Source organism: Corapipo altera, unplaced genomic scaffold (genome assembly GCF_003945725.1).
Source record: "Corapipo altera isolate COAL_440 unplaced genomic scaffold, ASM394572v1 61411, whole genome shotgun sequence".
NCBI classification, from domain to species: domain Eukaryota; kingdom Metazoa; phylum Chordata; class Aves; order Passeriformes; family Pipridae; genus Corapipo; species Corapipo altera.
Genome location: NW_020884875.1, coordinates 524,710 through 539,316, shown reverse-complemented (window position 1 = coordinate 539,316; position 14,607 = coordinate 524,710). Strand labels below are relative to the sequence as shown.

At 44.2% G+C, this 14,607-nt stretch overlaps 1 protein-coding gene across 1 annotated transcript in view; it reads left to right on the top strand.

The window, feature by feature from the left end:
* Nucleotides 1-2,619: 2,619 nt before the first annotated feature.
* PDZD2 (PDZ domain containing 2) overlaps nt 2,620-14,607 on the top strand; it is a 200,767-nt gene continuing 188,779 nt past the window's right edge. The window contains exon 1 of the mRNA XM_027634814.1: nt 2,620-2,670. The gene's annotated coding sequence lies outside the window, so the exon portion shown is untranslated. The remainder of the gene's footprint in view (nt 2,671-14,607) is intronic.

Below are 14,607 nucleotides of genomic sequence, written 5' to 3'. Positions count from 1 at the left end.
CCCCCTCACGTGTTGGGGGGGACCCTTTGTGCGTCTTCCGATCTAAGTGGGAGACGCACAAAGCCCCCCCCCCCCCCGCGATCATCAGAAGGTAGTTCTCTGTGTCATTAAATACTCCTGTCCGCACAAAGCAGGCTGTGATATATGCAGTGTTGTAAGCCCGGGAGCAGTTGTGGATGAGATGTGTAATCGGAAAACATCAGGAGCTGACCTCAAACTCCAAAGTTAACTCAAAGTTAACTGTGCTGTCTCTCCTTTGGATGGCCTGGGGTACTCTTTTAAACCTCAGTCTGTAACTATCTGTCCATTACACGTGGCTGCAGGAAGCTCTGATGCCCCTTTGAAGGTGCCATAAAGCTGTAAATGGGCTTAATATAGCCCATCCCGTTAACCTCAGTGCTTTCCCTCAGTATCCTTTTAATGAACAGCTCGTGAATTTCTCTCAACGGGCTGTCAGATCTTCTCTGCTTCTGGCTGGAGAGAGCTTGGCGAGGTTGTGTGAGAGGAGACTTCCCAGAAGGATCGACACAAGGGGTTGTTGTGCTCTGGCCAATTGCAGTGGTAACGGGTTCAGGCACTGTCCCTGCATCAGCATCTTGATTTTAGGGCACTCCCAGGGCAGGGGAGACATCAAAGTCTTGGGCTTCACTTTGCTCCTGGCAAAGGGGCAGCCGGAATGCTTGTGAGCAGGCCATCTTACCAGAATGCTCAACCACTTTGGTCTGTGTTCTTCTGCCTTCATTTTGAGGCAAACTGCAATACCTGTACACCCTCTGCAACTCTCAATTTCATGTCCAGGGTACATGTCCTTGCAAATATTGTGCTAATCCCTTGAGATGACTCACTAACTTTGCCTTTTTTAGAGTGTCTTCTGCCTCTCTTGCATGGGTTTTTGCACTGGACAAATTATCTTCTGAGCAGCCAAAGCTCATAGTGCGTGGAAGAATAGCCTGCAATATTACTGAGTTAATAATTTTCTGAAAAACAAAGTGCCTGAATGCAAATAGAATGGAAAACATGTCTTTGAAGTATTTTTTCTTTAAAATTATTCAGTGCCTAGCCTGGAGGAAACCTATTTTTTAAAGTTTTATTAAACTCACTAGTATTTTACAGAAGTGGGAAGTGATTTTATTGTTTCTCCTTTTTGTTTAAAAGTCTTTCAGTTTTCATAACATGAGGTCTTTTCTGTGTTACCTTTTAAATGTTGACAGGGGATTGCTAGTCTAAGAAACTTCATGTGTGAGTAGATGTTTAGTCTGGTTTACCAGCTCCTGAGCTGACAAAGGCAGCTGCCAGCAGCTCTGCCCGGGGCACAGCAGAGCTGAGTCCAGCCAGGGATGCTCAGGAGTCCCAGGGCACTGATTATCTCAATTGAGTTGAAGTAGGGAGAGAAGGTCAAAGTCCATGTGGTATTGTAATGGATTTCCTAGGCATGCAGAGAGCAGCAGCTATCTTGTATGGCAGGTATCTACTGCAGGGGCTGTTTGGCAATGCTGGTGACATCAAACCTCTGTGTTGTAAGAGCCAAATTTAAAAGGTATTGCATGTCTTCATGATATTGCCATAGGTGTTTTGCTAGCTTTTCAGTAGCTTTATGAAATAAGAAACATCTCTGGGCGGGAGTCTGTCTGGGTGCAAGAGCGCACACTGGGTGTTGGGATGTAGGAAAGGCTTTAATGTAAGGTCCATCTGCCTTAGCTCATCTGCACAAGGGTTGGGAAATGCTTCCTGCCTTTAAAATCCGAGCCATGACATCCAAGTCTGCAAAAACCCCCTTTTTTTCTTTTGTTTGTTACTAACTATAGTTCTTGTACACAGCACACTTTGTCTCCTGAAAGGGCAGTTGAGATGCCCTAAATGAAAAGCTGTGGGTTTTGCCTGAGTAATACATGAAAAAGTCTTACAATGCAAGCACATTTCTTAATTGTGTCTGAATGTTGTTATTAAAATTAACTTCGCTGTATTTGTACATGTTTCTATACTAGGTAGATAATACTTCTGAATGCTATTACTGTCTTCAATATAGGACTTGTTCTCTTGCTGGGTTTCCTGCAGGTGTTAGTAGGCACTCTGTGTAACATTCTTACCTTAAATGGGTTCAAACCACTAATAAAATCCATTAGACAAATGCAGAATTAAAAAAAAAAAAAGTAAAAAAATATGGTTTTACTGGGCAATGTTAAGTCAGGAAATACAGAGGCTGAGGCTCCAATAGCAATATTAACTTGGCTGCAATACACATCCTGTAAGCTCTTTTATGACATACATCTCATAATGTAAACAGGAATAAGCATGTAGATTAATGTATGCAGAGAAGGAGTAGAAAAGAGTATTTTTCTGAGTCTGGCCCCCTTGTCCCTGTGTCAGCTGGCTCTTGCACAGAGCCTGGGAAAGCCTGGCACTGCCTTACACTGCGCTGGGCAGTGTGTCCAGCACTGACTCTGCTGCACCCGATTGCTGATGGAGTAAAAATAACTGCAGTGAATGAGTAATTTAGGTTTCGTTTCTGTCAAAACAATACCAGAGTAATGAAGTTTGTTTTGCTCCTTAAGGTCTGTGAGCTGTAGGATGTATGATCCTTAAGTGTTCCCTCTTGCATTATTCCCCACTGCCGTGCCTGGCCCTGCTGAGGCTCCTGTGGTTGTAATGAAGTGCAGTGGCTTTGCTTTGGTGAGTCTCAGCTTTCTACTTGTATTACCCACGTGTTACAGTAACAGCTCTCCCGGCTAATTTTAACTAGATCATGTTCAAAAGTGATTACATGCTTATTGTATTTTAACACAGATCTGCAATGGACCAAGCAGTATTGCTCTTTGTATTATGTTGTCTTAATTAAAAACTCTGTTATTAATATTTCAGTAAACTGATAAATTTCGCCTGAAGGTCTAATAGTCTAATCTGACCTTCGCCATGTCACAAGACATTATATCTCACCCAGTTACCACTGTTCTGAGCTGGAGATTTGCATGCGATGTGGTGTCATCTAGGGCAGAGTCTGTGGTCCTTCAGCATCAGCTTCCAGCAATGACAAAGGTGGTCTGGGTGAATAAAATTAATTTATGGGTACTCTCCAGGAGAAAATAATTATCCTTTTCTGTCTAAAAAGGGCTCCTAATCTGGTATCAGCACACTGATATTGCTGCCTCGCTGTGACATTGTAAAGCTCTGCAAGGGAAGTGGGAGCAGCTCTAATTCTGCAACCTAATACTTCTGTTATACCTGCCTAATTGCAATGGCTCCTCTTTGGTGCAGCCTCCCAAAGATGCTGCTAGAGCATTGTTGTAAGCCACAGCATTGTGCTTTAATTTAATTACTGTTTGATTTGGCCAGCATTTTATTCACTTTCTCTGCAGTGTTAGACAGTTTGCAGAGGGGTTTACTACCTGGCTGGGTTACAGCATTTATTGTGTGCACTTAACCTCAATTTCTCTTTAAGTGGAATTGTATTAAAATAATTTGACAAAACTTTGAAATTACAATAGGGCTGCTTTTGATAATTGACTTACTCCCCCTCCCCCTGTAAATAACTGTTTTTATTAAAATTATCATGATTCAGAGAGTCAGAATGGTTCAAATCAAACAGAGTGTCTGGATCCCACTGGGTTTTGGTTTTGGCCCTTTTTGCTTTGTGAGAAGTGAAGGTAGGCACCGCTTTGGGGTCCCACTACGGTGAGCGACCAGCTGTCCTCTGTCAGCTCTCAGAAGCGGAATGGTACCTGTCAGGATTTGTGCTGGGGCAGTTGTCAGAAAGAACAGCATTGAAAAATGAGAAAAGCATAGAAAATGGTCTCTAACTACATTAAAGACTTGTGAAACTTCTGCTGTTCTGCAAAAAAACCCTGTAATTTTGCACAGTGGAGCCATCCTCCCTGACTCAGACTGGGAGAAAGACCTATTCAATGTTACATTTTAATCATATACAACACAAAGACTTTTGCTGTGCTGTTTAAAATCCAGCTTTCTTTCAGGCTGTGTTCTGCTGGGATGTTTTCATCCAAAATGGACTGCTGAGGCTGACAGGAACAGTCTGAAAAAGCAGCTCTAACCTTCCTTCCTGACACTTCAATAGTGACACCCACTGTGGGAAACTAGGGCATAAATGCATTAACACTTGTCACTGGGAAGAAAATCCTCTCCATGATGGGCACCAGAAGAGAGTGATTCTTAGATTCATGATACAAATTGGTTCATTATTTATTTCAATCAAAGTCTGTAGGTGCTCCTACAATGAAAAATTAAAGTGCTCTTTGCAGAATACTTGTGAGCTGACACTCTGCCAATCCCAAAGCCTTCCTGACCTACAAAATGAAAGAGAGCTTTGATGCTCGCTGCACTCTTCACAAAGTCTCAGACAAACAGGCTTTGCCCAGAATTTTGACAGAGGCAGGACCTGCTGAAACAGATGCCAAACCCACTTTGTTCACTGTCGCCTTCCAGGGGAAACATCCTGTTGTTGCCTCTTGGTGTTACAGATCTGTACGAGGGCAGCCCAGCTGCTTGGTCTTCTGTAAATACTTCGGACTTCAGTAGGTATCCCCTTACCAGTGCCACCATCATGTTACATGTCTAAGTTTAGCAATGCTCTCATCTTCCCAGATGGGTAAAGACAGCTTGTTCCCTGCTGGAGCAGGGTTTTCCCACTCCTCCAGCTGTATGCAAATGCAACACTTCTATAAATCAGTAATTGTGAAGGAACTAAAGGAACACACTGCTGCTTCTCTCTCTGCTCCCAAGGCAAAAGTGGTTGCCCAGCAGTGTGGGGAAAGCCTAGCTTTAATATTGAGCAGTGTATTTTACTAAATGTGCTGGTCTTAGAATCACAGAGTGGTCTGGGTTAGAAGGAACCTTAAAGACCATCTACTTCTGACCCTCCTACCGTGTACAGGGACATCTTTTACCAGACCAGGTTGCTCACAGCTCCATCCAACCTGGTCTTAAACATAGCTTCCCTGGGCAACCTGTTCCAGTGCCATGCCACCCTAATGGTAAATATTTTTTTCTAATATCTAATCTAAACCTACTCTCATTCAGTTTGAAGCCACTCCCCCATGTCCTGTCATTACATGCCCTTGTAGAAAGTCTCTCTCCATTTTTTTTGCAGGCTCCCTTCAGGTACTGAAAGGCTGCAAACAGGTCAGCCTGAAGCCTTCTCTTCTCCAGGCTCAACAATCTCAGTTCTGTCAGCCTTTCCTCATAGGAGAGGTTTTTCATTCCTCTAATCAACTTGGTGGCCTCCTCTGGACTTGCTCCAACATGTCCTTGTCCTTCCTGTTCTGGGGACCCCAGAGCTGGATGCAGTGCTCCAGGGGTCTCACCAGAGCAGAGCAGAGGGGCAGAATCCCATCCCTCACCTGCTGCCCACCCTGCTTTGGATGCAGCCAGGACAGGTTTGGCTTCCTGGGCTGTGAGTGCACATGGCTGGGTCATGTCCAGCCTCTCACCCACCAGCACCCCCAAGTCCTTCTCAGCAGGGCTGCTCTTGATCTGTTCATCCCCAGCCTGTGTTGGTACCGGGGGTTGCCCTGACCCAAGTGCAGCACCTTGCACTTGGTCTTGTTAAACCTCATGAGATTCCCTTGAGTCCACTTCCTGACCTTGTCCAGGTCCCTTTGGATGGCATCCTGTCCTTCAGGTGTGTCAACAGCACCACTCAGCTTGGTGTCATCTGCGAATTTGCTGAGGCTGCACTCGATTCCTTTGTCTGTGTCATTAATGAAGATATTAAATAACACTGATCTCAATATAGACACCACTTGTCACTGAGGTCCCTTGGGACTCTGAGTCATTGACCACCCCCCTCTCAATGCGACCTCCCAACCAGTTTCTTGTCCATCTAACAGTCCACTCATCAAATCCATCTCCCTCCAGTCTAGAGAGGATGTTGTGGGATACCATGTCAAAGGCTTTACAGAAGTCCAGATAAATCACATCTGTAACCCTTCCCTTGTCCATTGATGCAGTCACTCCATTATAGAAGGCCACTGGGTTGGTCTGGCAGGTCTTGTCCCTGCTGAAGCCGTGCTGCTTGTCTCAAATCACCTCCCTGTTCTCTGTGTGCCTTAGCACATCTTCTAGGAGGATCTGTTCCATGATCTTTCCAGGACCAGAGGCGATGCTGACAGATAAGCAGTTCCCAGGGTCCTCCTTTCTTCTGGTCCCCTTTTGCACTCACCTGGGACTTCTCCTGGCTGCCATGACTTTTCAAATACCGTGGAGAGTGACTTGGCAACTACATCAGCCAGTTTCCTCAGGACTGTGAGATGCATCTCATGGGGTTCCATAGACTTACGTCTGTTTAAGTTCCTCAGGTGGTCATGAACCTGATCTTCTCTTACAGAGGGAAGGACTTTGCTCCTCCGGTTCCTATCCGGCTCTTCATTTACTTGAGAGGTGTGGGAAGAGAGGTTACCATTGAAAACTGATGACCAAGATCTGTTGCGGTGTTTATTTCTTAATACAACCGAAGATCAAAAAGAAACTTCAAAATGGCATGGGTTTTGAGGGAGCTTCTGTCCAAAGTCTGTACCAAAGCACAAGCCCCAAAGACTTTCCTTACTTGATGCCACTCTAACACTTTGATGCACATGGTGCAGCTCCTTCATGTCCCCTGCGCTGGGGGAGGAGGGTGGGTGGGACCTGTGACAGCCACCTCTGCTTGTTGTAGTACCTGGCTCTCAACCCATCAGCTTTAATCAGGGCTGGCAGGAGCTCTGATGGCAACTGACCTCATGTCAAAGACTAAAGTCCCTGTCTCATCTGAACTCAGCTCCCTTCAGGAAGGATTTCAGATGACAAGTGGGACAGGTATTAAACATTAACCAGCTGTTCATCTTTAAAATACTGATCCTGGCTCTTAGCTGTTTTCCTAGGGTTTGAAGGACTTGAGACTTTCATGAGTGATGAATATCTATCTCGTGGTCATCCCAGATCTGCAATGCCAGTTTCCAGCTTTCAGGCCCTCCTCACAGGTGTCTCTGCTAGGAACATGCTCACTTTGTTTATCTGGGAATACAAATATGTGGGTGGGCTCACTTCAGGCCACTTTTCAATTTGCCTCCCAGGCTGCCAGCAGCATAGATCGTATTCCCCTTCCCTTAATAATCTTTATTCTTCTGTACCACTGAGCAATCTTCCTCCATATGGGTTGTATTTGGATCTGCCACTTCTTGGGATGAGGAGCTGAGTAGAGAAATGTCTTTGTTGCTATGATGGGTCTTGGGCTGTGAGGTGACACGTGGCACGTCATATTCTAGCAGGAATCCATCTCCCCTCTCTTACAGAGTAAGAGACATCATCCTATTTCTCTTCTGAATAAAACTACAAGCGTTTCTGTATGGGAAATCTGTCCCATAGCTCAGCTGGAAAAAAATAAATGCAGCAAACAAACTGCACCAACAAAGTGGCACTATTCCAAAACGCAGTTATTGTGGCTGGTGCACGGTCACTGCTGTGAGGTGTGGGGCTGTGGGGAGCAGGGTGTGATGGGCTTGTCTTGGCCTGCAGTCTTGTCTTTCAGGCCATGTCCACATGCTCATCAAAGGATTTAAACCTCTATGCAGCGAGTAGTCTAAAGTGGGGTGAATCACAGCTCCTGGATATGTAGGGTGGAAAGGGCCTGCTGGGTCACCTAGCCCTCTGCTTTGCTTTCAGAAGGATCCTTCCTAATTAAAGCACAACTGGTGATTGCAAAACGTCTTATTTGGGTGGTTTAATAAATTGCCATCCTCTCTGTGAGACATGAAAGTGTATTTACTAATGTGGCTGTAAATGTCTCAGCTGTGAGGTTGTTATTTACTGCACTATTGTAATGCAAATGTTTGTGGTTATGTTTGCATTGATCACACAGACAGTGCACACATTTTATTTCTTGGGGTATTTAGGCTTGCTTTTTTCTCCTCTCTGCTGTATGTGTTCTGTTACACACTATATAATAGAAATTGCTTGAAGTGTAATTGCCTGTCACTCAAGTGCCATTTTACAATATCAATCAGAAGATTCTTCCTCCTCCAATTAATTTTGATTTTTGGGGGTAGATAGCAGTGTTTGTCTGGAGAATATGCCTCTAAATCATTTGGTATTTTATACATTTATTTACTTGTAAATGTATTTAATGTGAAAGGTAATGGCCTGTAGTTACAGCTGCAGAAGAGAACACTCACTGTCAGAGCCTTGTGGTTGGTTGTCATGCTCCCAGCATGGATGCAGCCTTGAGTGCTCCAGTCTGATGGATGTGCAGTCACTGGTTGTATGTTGCCAAGGAGGTGGCAACTGCCCTCTTTTTAATGTGTGTCCTGGGGCATGAGGTAGGAAAAGGTTTAGGCATCACAGTTGCAAGTTTCCCATATGAACTATTTTTTGAAGCTTATTTGTCAGTCTGAAGCCCTGTATGTCCTGCATGATTCTTTCACGGATGTGGGCAAGCATCAAAAACGGTAGCTGAGCTTTTAAACTGGAAAACTGTTTAGAATTGATATTTCTTGCTTTGAGTAGTCCTCTAATAGACTGGCTTTTCAGTGTGTACAGAGACTGGAAAAATGGAGTCTGTGAGTAGGAAGCCTTGCCTTGAAACAGACTGCTTTGTGATTAACGATTATGTCTGTAGCCTTTTAATACCTTGTATAGATGAGATGATAGCCCAGAGGTAATCTCTCTGATGGGATGCAGGGAGCATTGGTTGGAAGGTTTGATACGGCATCTTTTAGTGTCTCTCTTCAGCGTTCATTGGTGATAATCCTACCTTGGGGTGGGGATGGCCTTGAATCTGATGGAGCTTGGATTAGATGACAACTGATTTAGGCCTCTAATCTATAATGAGTAAGATATTAGATTGAGTCCTTTAAGTACACAAAGAAATATATAAAAAAATTAGGAGACTTTTGAGCTTTGTGTACTATTAGTCAAGACAGTGGACATTACTTTAGCCATGGGCTCATGCTCATAGAGATCTGCCTGGATCCATTGGTTTTTGTTGTGAGTAGGTAGGAGGGATCTGTTTTAAAAACTACTTAAGTTGCTAAGACTGATTACTTTATTATTTTTTTATTTTTAATGACTGAGTCTGTCAAAATTGAACTTGAGCTCTTCTGTGAAAGACCTAATATTTGCCTTAAAACCACCTGGCTTCATTTTGGTCTGTAATTGCCTGGAGTTTGCCTGGCTGCATGGACTGCCAAAAGTGGTTGGTATGTCATTGTGTACAGCCTGGGTGTCAGTGTGTGTGCAGGTTGTGTTAAGAGTCAACATCCCTTATTTGTTGGGGAAAAAAAAGAGAAGATCCATTGGGGCCCGTTTCTGCTAGAGCCAGAGAAAACCTGGAACAAAACCCCGTGTCTTTTATAGTTATCTTTTTCTTTCAGCTCCCACTTCCATTTATTTTATGAAGCTGCTGGCACTGCAGGGGCAGTTTGCTCTTCCTCCACTGCGCTCAGAAACTTTCTGTTTGCTAGGAGGTGCAGCTGTACCCTGCATTTGGCAGTTTGCATTGAGGCTCAAGCTACAATTTCAGTTTAAATGAACACTGTTTCTCTTAAATAAGAGCTTCTTTAAATAAAATCAGGTTAAAAACCAACTAAGAATCTTTATGGAAGAGCTTACATGGCCTGGCAGGGCTGTGGAGGAGCTTGGCAGCATTTCGGAGCAGTGACCCATTACAAGGGCATCCCTGTCTCCTTCTCGAAGCTGCCCAGAAAAGAGCAGGTTCTCAGTTTCCCTTAAATCTGGCCAAATTTTGAAAGGAGAGTGAGAAAAGTGTTCTAGCTTGTGCTGATGCAAAATGAATGTAGATTTTTTCAGGGTCCTGTTTGTTTCAATCAAGGGTGTGTAGGGATAGTCATATCTGGTGTGTTGGGAAAGACTTATAAAAACATTCAGGACAATAAAGAGCAGCTTATTCTGGCTGCTGGCATGCTTTCTTCTGTCTACCTGGTGGGTCAGGTACAAGCTGCAGCTCAATCCAGGCCAATGTCTGAAGTGATGTTCTAGGGGACTTGTGTGTCCATGGGGAATGGGCACAAGCCTGGAAGAATGAACCCTCTCCCTATGCTAACAGTCCTCTTTGCTGCTTATTGCTCTGCATTGCAGGAACCCAAATTACTATCCAAATATGTGTTCTACCTGCCTCTTAGTTTTCCTGATCACTTTGGTATTTGTAATCCTCCCTTTACACTCCTGTTGCTATGAAGAAAGGCAAAACAGGCAGGAGACACTGTGTGCTTGAGAAACAATGAAATGTTGTTGGAAATGCTGCCAAAACTTGAAGAGGAAAGGGAAAGGCTGAATCTAGGGGGCAGGGGGGAAAATATTTTCTGTTATTTACATTGCGTGTATTAGTAATGGATGGAAAATTATTTCAGACAAAGCTGTGAATTTTGTTTTTCCTCCTAAAAACACTCTAATTTTTTTTTTTTAAAGCTTCCCTGTGAGTATTATGGCCAACCTCATTTCACAGCTTGATCTATTCATCTCAGTTAAATGCAATGGACAAAATCTACACAAAACAACCGCTTAACATTATAAGCAGCTTGCATAAACATCAATTATTAAGGTCACGAGAGCTTCCAGAAACCAGCTGAAATGAGTGCACTGTTGCATTTCTTTTTTCAAAACATCCATTAATTAATAAGGGGCTTAGTGCCCAGACTGTTTCTCCCTGCCTGCCTCTATCAGATTTTGCTTTCATCAAGTGGAGGGGAAAGTGTCACTTCTCTCTCTTCCTCCTCCCTTTTCTTTGGCTGGAGCACAGAAAGGTGCCAGACTTCATCCTTCATAAGCCCATCATTCACAGCTGTGATATCCTAAAATGCTCAGGCGGGTTGTGTTGGGGGTGTCACAACAGCAGCACACCCTCTGGAAAGGCCAGGGGCTTCATTTCATGCCTGGACTGCCCGCGTGCCTGCCACAATAGGAGCAAGAGTCTGAAGTCAAGCTGCCAGGAGCTAGAGAGTAGTCACATTGATATATTTGGCAGTGCAGTGAGGGCAGGGTGCTCACAGGAGAAGCATGGAAGACAAGAAGACAATGAGGGGAATGTAGTAGTGTCTAGAGGTCCCGTCCGCCCTCTGGAAGCACCACAACCCCTCGGTTTGTGTGGGCGTGGGCATCATGTCAGATGTTGGTCCCCTCCACACGACAGGGGCATAGGCAAGCACATGGTGGGCATGGAGGCCTTGGACATCAGAGCTGTAGGAGCGCTTGGTGGGAACTCCTCTCTAGCCCTTTCCAGCACAGGAAGGAATTGCAGGGGTTTGATTGAGAAATGGGCTGCTGTGATTGAGGGGCCAAGCCCTGCTTATATGCAAAGTCTAGGTGCATATAAATATATGTCAAGGTTCACAGTGGGAAATGTTGCAGCAAGGAGTTGAAGAAGGAAAAAACAGGAATAGAACAATGTTCATTTTTTAAATGAATTAATTCAGTTGTGGTGCTAGATGTAGAGGGGCCAAATCAGACTAACTGTGAGGAGGGAGGAGGCCATGGCAACCAAATGGGAGATGAGGAGAACTGTGATGGTGGGTGCTGCCAGTGTGGGTGGGGGGGGAAGGCTGAATCTCACCGAGCTTACACAGGACAAAGTAGCTCAGATGAGAGAGCTTGCTTGTGGGACTCTATGTTTAGGAGAGAGGATACCTTCAGAGATGGTCCTAAAATGTCGAAAAGGCAAGAAGCAAACTCGTGTAAAAGAGGATTGAGCCTTAGTATCCTGTAGATTGCAAATGGCCTGAGATTTTCTTGCCTGGTTTGTACTTGAAAGTAAACTCTGTAAGACAGACACTTCTCTGTATTTGTCAGGAGTCAGTGTGGAGAAGGTGGGCATGAAGGCTGATGGTTTGCAACTCTGTTGTCTGGGATCATGGCATCTGCAAAAGGAACTCAGATGGCTAGGATCTGGGTTATTGAGCCCCAGAAAAACAAAGTCATCACTTTTGGCCTTGCTGGGTTTAAGTGAGCATCATCAGACGATTGAGGGAGGGGGTTGTCCCTCTCTGCTCTGCACAGGGTGGCCTCACCTTGAATATTGTGGCAGTTTTGTGCACCATAATATAAGAAAGATGCTAAACTCTTAGAGAGCGTCCAAAGGAGGGCAACAAAGATGGTGAAGGGCCTTGAGGGGAAGCTGCGTGAGAAGCGGATGAGGGCACTTGATCTGTTCAGCCTGGAGAAGAGGAGACTGAAGGGAGATCTCATCCCACTCTACAACGTCCTCATGAGGGGAAGAGGAGGGGCAAGCACTGATCTCTTCTCTATGGTGACCAGTGACAGCACTCAAGGGAATGGCCTGAGGTTGTGTCAGGGTAGATTCAGGTTGGATATTAGGAAAAGATTCTTCATACAGAGGATGGCTGGGCACTGGAACTGACTACCCAGGACAGTGGTCACAGCACCAAAGCTGACAGAGTTCAAGAAGTGTTTGGATGATACTCTCAGGCACATGATATGACTCTTGGGGATGGTGCACGGTTAAGGGCTGGACTTTAATGATCCTTGTGTGTCCCTTCCAACTCAGCATATTCTGTAATTCTGTGATTCTGTGACTGCATTTTTCTTAGTGCCTCTAGTGAAACATAACGCAAATACCAAGACATCAAATGTGGTCTTTTATTAAAAATCTTCCCAGGTACCACACCTGCTCTTTATCTGTGGAGAATCTAATTTCTGCAGCCACTAGAGAAACAGTTCAAGGAGATACAAATGTTAAAGCCATTATTCAAATATTTCTGATCTGGGGCCAGTACCTACTTTTAACTTATCAAACATCAAAGAGGTTCTTCAGGAGGAGTTTGGAGGGAGAACCTGCCTCCACCATGCTGTGAGTTAGGACACAAAGGCCAAGGTGCAAACCTTCACCCCATAGGATAATGCTTATGGGGGATGCCTTGCTAAAAAGCAAAAAAAAAAAAGTTTGTCCCATGCTTTATTCCAGCATGGGTTTTTAAAATTACTCATCAGAGGCTGCTTTTGATATATAATAAAAAAACTCTAAGCAACAAAGGGGCTTTAAAAAAAGCAAAGACTTGACATATTTGTTAATACTCAGGGTAGCAATGCATTAATTTTAAGGCATGCTTTTTAGGTTTGGGGTTTTTTTTAAAATGAAATGAGGACACTAATTAAAATTAATCCATTTATAAATCTTTCCACATCCAATTTTAAAGTGTAAATAAAACATTTGCCTTGTCTGTCTCTTTTCTCATGATAAGATAATACAGACCATGTAACTTTTAACTCTTTCAGGTATTAAGCGGATAAAGCTATCTTAAGTTATTTACTAAAAGATACAAAAATTGGTTGCACAGTCGAAATAGCTTTTAAAGAGCAAGAAAGATGGCAGTGGGAATGTTGGGAGTGCCTCAAAATGGGTTTTAATGCTTGCCTTTGGGATCTGCAAACCTCAGGAGTTTCTCGACCCGGCTGCCTCCCTGTCCTCCATTCCCACCCCTTTCATGAAAATGAGCTGTCTGTTGGCTGCCTTCCTTGATATGCATTTTTCAGTGTGTGATAATTTGCACTATAAAATACACATGGATGAATTTACTTCAGTTTTGCTCCCAAAGTCGGTCAGGATTTGAATTGATGAGTTTGGAAAAAGAGAGGTGGTAGACTACTCCACAAATATGACATATTTGATTAATTTATGTGATTGAAAAGAAAAAGAAAACAGGGGGGCTTATGGCAAAGAAACTCTGCAGTTTTAGTTCTGTGACATGTGAGACTGCAGTGTTGTCAGTGCTGAAGGTATTATTCTGTGCCTTGTTTAAGAAGGAAGCTAAACACGACCTTGGGTCTGTGATGGTTGGTAGCTCCTCAATGTATGCTAATTAGTAAAGACTGTGAGAAAAGTAGTACAGCTGCTGAGGGAACTATATATTCTGATTTTTTAATGTGTTCCAGATATCATCAATTGTGCCTACAGACCTTTGGTGCAGTTATGGCTGTGTCAAGGGTGCCCGCGTCTGTGCAGTCATCTACCACAGCAAAGCACGTGCACGTAGAGTGCTGGCAAAACTGCTAAACCCACCCCCCAAACAGCCATGTGTAGGTGATATTTTAAACTCTGACGTAAACTGTGTGACTCTGCTCCATCTCAGGCCATGCCAAAGCAAAGAGATAGCATGGGGCAGGTCTGTTGTGTTTGAGGATGCTCCCCTCTGCTTTCATATGCAGATATTTAATAAAACAACTATGCATCCCTGCTTCTTGTCATTCCTATCCCTGGGAAGTTTCACGTCCGTTGCTATCTTCTATCAGTTTCCTGCGCTTTGGTCTTGATGTCTGTTCTTCATAAACCTTCCAGCCTGAAATCTGCCCAGCACTGACTCCACCCTGGTTCCCAGCCCTCTTTGCCAGGAGTAAAGCTCAGCAGCTGCAGACAAAGTGAGGGTAGGAGGAGAAAAATTGCCAATTCTCAGAACAAAATGTCCAAACCGAAGTTGTACTGGCTTGGAAAGGAGTGTCTTGCTATGGCTGTCCTGCAGATACAAATGGGCAACAAGTAGCTATTTGGTGAATTAGCAGGTTGAGAGTCTAGGTAGTTCTTTCCAGCGGTGTTTGTACTCTAAATATGTATCCACAGTGCACAGGAGCATTGTTCCACCTTTCCCAGAGAAGTCA